Source organism: Pteropus alecto, unplaced genomic scaffold (assembly GCF_000325575.1).
Source record: "Pteropus alecto unplaced genomic scaffold, ASM32557v1 scaffold115, whole genome shotgun sequence".
Taxonomy (NCBI): domain Eukaryota; kingdom Metazoa; phylum Chordata; class Mammalia; order Chiroptera; family Pteropodidae; genus Pteropus; species Pteropus alecto.
Window position 1 is genome coordinate 1,792,954 of NW_006436814.1, and position 4,728 is coordinate 1,797,681.

Consider the following 4,728-nt stretch of genomic DNA (forward strand, 5'->3'; position numbering starts at 1 on the left):
CCAAATTTAACTGTAACTGGCCCTAAACAAATTTGAGAAAGAAAAAAAAGCTAAAGGTCTCAAAACCACCTCCTTTTCCTCTCAGATCTCTTTTCCCAACTTAAAGGTCTCCCCCCTTCTCCACTAAGCCACGTCTTAAAAGTACACAATATATTTGAGACTTACTTTATGAATTCTTTACATTTAGGTAAACGATATTGGATGAATTTATACAAATATTAAAACCTTTAAAAAGCATAAAATTCGATTACCTATTTATCACCAGCTTAAGTAATAAACTATAAAGTAGTCACATATTCCTCCCTCCCCATAAGAAGAAACCTAATGGTGTATATATTAGGTGTAATATATATAGAGAGAGAGATGTATATAACACTATATACACCTATGTATATAGTGTTATTTTGCATGATTTTAAGGTTTATGTGAATGGTATCATACTTTATATATTTGTGTGTTACTTATATTTTTATTTAACATTATGTTTGTTAGAATCCATATTGATGTCTTACTCTAGTTCATTTTCACTAATATATATATTTAATTGATGACTTTATCACAATTAACTCATCCATTCTCCTAGTCAGTCAGGAACATTTAAGTTTCCAGTATTTTTGCCACTGGAGACAAGCTGCCATGAGTCTTTCACACTTACACATGAACAAAGTTGACTCTAGAGCCCTGCTATTTGAAATGTGCCCCCAAGACCTGCATGACCTGGGAGCTTGCAAGAAATACAGAATCTAGGGCCCACACACAAACGACTGAATCGGAAGCTGCATTTTTAACAATACTTTCAGGAGGTCTGTATGCACGGAACAAGTTTAAGAAGTATTGGTCTAGAGGACACAGTACTTCTCAAACTATGATGAACCAGTTCTGTTTTGGTTCTTCAATTTTCAATCTGTTACGGACTGATATTTTTGTAAAATCGCATGCTTAGATGTTTCCGCAACATTAAATTGCTGTAAAAGTTTCTCAACACTTATTCTCAATTTCTGTACTTACCTCCATACAGACCAGTAACAATCGTTCTGTGGACTAGGTGCAAATTGCCACTGTAAGAACTTAGGAGTGAAATCGCTCAGTCATCTGGAGTCTTGTCAACTACACCGAAGAATGCCAAATTGTTTCCCAAAGTGATTGTATCAATATCCGTTCCCACCAGCAGCCTATGAGAATGATGGGCATGAAACAACCTCTCACTGACATCTTAATTGACATTTCCCTGTGGCCTTCACCTTGGAAGACTATTTGTAGTTTCAAATAATATGTTTTTCTAATGCATAAGCTTCTCATAGGTTTATCTTTGCTCAGATTTATCATTATTTCTGATTTATAATTATATTATTGTTGGGACTACCCCCCCCAACAATAAGGTTCAACCATTAGAATATGAATATTTGCCAAAAATATATGTCCCTTCCGTTGCTTAAAACAGCTATCCCATTCTATTTCACTGCTTTTTCAAATATGCTCAATTTACCTGTATTTTCAAATATGTACAATATTTAGTCTTTAAGGTCGTATAGCAGATAAGAGTTATGATCTAAATAAAGTGCAAGCTTTTTTAAAAAATGAGATTCTAGTCTTATTTTACAATAAGGTTGAAATTAATAAAATGAAGTGCTTTTTCACAACGAGTTTGCTGCCAGAGCACAGGTGTCATGAGAACCACGGCTAAATCTAAGCCAAAATGGGAAAAGAAAAGACTCATATCAACATCATCGTCATCGAACATGTAGATTCGGGCAAGTCTACCACTGCTGGCCGACTGATCTACAAATGTAGCGGAATCAACAAAAGAACCATTGAACGATTTGAGGAGGAGGCTGCTGAGACGGGGAAGGGCTCCTTCCAGTACGCCTGGGTCTCGGAAATATGAAATGAAAGCTGCCCATGAACGTGGTGTCACGATTGAAACCTCCCTGTGGAAATTCGAGATCAGCAAGTATCATGTGACCGTCATCGATGCCCCAGGACACGGAGGCTTTATTCAAAACATGATCACAAGCACATCTCAGGTTGCCTGTGCTGTCCTGATTGTTGCTGCTGGCGCTGGTGAATGTGAAGCAGGTGTCTCCAAGAACAGGCAGACCCATGAGCATGCCTTTCTGGCTTACACGTCGGGTGTGAAACAACTAATCGATGGTGTAAACAAGATGGATTCCACTGAGCGTCCTTACAACCAGAAGAGATATGAGGAAACCGTTAAGGAAGTCGGCACCTACATTAAGAACACTGGCTACAACCCGGACACAGTAACATTTGTGCCAGTTTCTGGCTGGAATGGTGACAACATGCTGGAGCCAAGTGCTAACATGCCTTAGTTCAAGGGATGGAAAGTCACCCATAAGGATGGCAGTGCAGGTGGAACCACACTGCTTGAAGCTCTGGATTGTATCCCGCCACCTACTCGCACAACTGACGAGCCCTTGTGTTTGCCCCTCCAGGATGTCTACAGAAATTGGCGATATTGGCACTGTCTCTGTGGGCCAAGCGGTGGCCCGTGTTCTCAAACCTGGTACAGTGGTCACCTTTGCTCTAGTCGACGTTACAACGGAACTCAAGTCTGTTGAAATGCACCATGAAGCTTCGAGTGAAGCTCTTGCTGGGCGCAGTGTGGGCTTCAATGTCAAGAACGTGTCTGTCAAAGATGTTCATCGTGGCAATGTGGCAGGTGACAGCAAAAATGACCCACCAATGGAAGCGGCTGGCTTCACAGCTCAGGTGATTATCCTGAAATCACCCAGGCCAAATCAGTGCTGAACATGCGCCTGTGCTGGATTGTCCCACGGCTCACATCGCTTGCAGATTTGCTGCACTGACGGAGAAGATTGATCGTCGTTCTAAGAAAAAGCTGGAAGATGGCCGAAGTCTTGAAATCCGGTGATGCTGCCATCATTGATATGGTTCCTGGCAAGCCCGCGTGTGTTGAGAGCTTCTCTGACTGTCCTCCTCTGGGCCGTTCTGCTGTTCGTGGCACAAGACAGACAGTTGCTATGGGTGTCATCAAAGCAGTGGACGAGAAGGCAGCTGGAGCTGGAGAAGTTGCCAAGTTTGTCTAGAAAGCTCAGAAGGCTGCATGAATATTCTCCCCAACACCTGCCACCCCAGTCATAATCGGTGGTGGAAGAACAGTGTCAGAACTGTTTGTCTCGATGGCCACTTAAATTTAATGGTAAAAGATGGGTGTAAAACCTGCAGAAGGAAAAGAGAATATTTTGTGGACCATTTGGTTTTTTTGTGTGTGGCAGTTTTTAAGTTATTAGCTTTAAAATCGGTACTTTTAATGGAAATGATTTCACCAAAAATCTGTCACAGAATTTTGAGACCAGTTAACAGAAAATTCAATGAGAGAAAAAAAAAAACACTAAGCAAATATATTATTAAAGTAATAAACTGGAATTTTCTTATACTACTTACTGGAGGGAGACTATGGTATAAGATTAACTGAATAGTTAAAAAATAATTACACATTAATTTTTTGATAAAGGAATGAAAAAAGACTCCCAAACTGGTGAAATCCTGCAACATCTTAAAACTCATCATGGGATATTTTAGAAAGACTTGCTTGAAAGCAGTGGGCATGCCCGCCCAGAAGGCCATTCTAATGAGGTTCTGTCATAGGAAGCATTTCTTAAGAAGCTGAAATCTAGATATCTAGGTTACCTCCTCTCCAGTTTGTGGCATCCTTTATTCTTTGCCCCCGCTCCTACTCCGTTCATCAGAATGTGGCCAGAATAATTGTTTTTAGTTACTAATCTCACTGTGTCACCTAGCTCCTAGGAACTTTCCAGGGCTTTCTCTCATGGTCTGGAAGCCACCCAGACGCCCTGCTGCAGTCCAGCCTCCTGGTCCGGGGCCCTCCCCCCTGTGCAACTCTGTCGCCCCTTCCCCTCTCACCTACCCTGGCCAGGTCTCCCACGCAGCCGGCTTATTCCCACGTGGGACCGCTGCATCAGCTTTCCCTCTCTCTGCGATTTCCCTTATTTTATTTTATTTTTATCCCCAACCCATTTTCCAAGGCTGAGTCCTTGTTATCTGTACCTTCAAAGCCACCTCCCCGGAGTGGCCTTCACTCACCACACAACCAGAAGTCACCATGAGGCACTACAATTTACAATCACATTTTAATTCTATGCAAGCCCTAATATCTTCGTTATATTAACTTGCTTATTGTCCACCCCCCCAAACCAGAAGAAAAGCCCTATGAATGTGAGGACCTTGTTTGTATGGCTCAGTGCTGCGCACTCACGCTTTAGACACTGCCGGCCTCAGAGCTGGCGCTCAGTGTACGCTGTCGTTTTGTTTCTGTTTTCTTGGTTTTTTTTTTTAAAGCCTACAGCACCCGGTCTTCCTAGGTGGTCTCCCATCCAAGCACTAACCAGGCCCGACCCTGTTTAGCTTCCGAGATCAGATGAGATCAGGTGTGTTCAGGGTGGCATGGCCGTAGACTGTTTCTTTTTTTTCTTTCTTTTTTTCTTTTCTTTCTTTCTTTCTCTTTTTGTTGTTGTTGTTGTTTTTGGTATGTTGTCGTTTTGGTAGCATAGCACTCGCTGAGTTTCTAGGTAGATTCGGTCACCTAAACAAAACAGCATTGTGTTATACGTGTGTTGAAGAAAAATGGCGAAGATATGGTTCCTGTCCTCAAAACAACTGGGAGATGACGTGTCGATGGTGAGGTGACCAACAATTCACTCTAGCGAATAATCCCCTGTGTGTGGA

General features: G+C 42.0%; 1 non-coding gene and 1 pseudogene across 1 annotated transcript; one reads left to right on the forward strand and one right to left on the reverse strand.

The window, feature by feature from the left end:
- The first annotated feature begins 1,696 nt into the window (after positions 1-1,696).
- LOC102880515 lies at positions 1,697-3,089 on the forward strand (annotated as a pseudogene).
- A 1,250-nt stretch (positions 3,090-4,339) lies between these two features.
- Positions 4,340-4,458, reverse strand: LOC112481727. Its single transcript, XR_003047014.1, has one exon. It is a non-coding gene; the product is annotated as a 5S ribosomal RNA (ribosomal RNA).
- Positions 4,459-4,728: the final 270 nt, after the last annotated feature.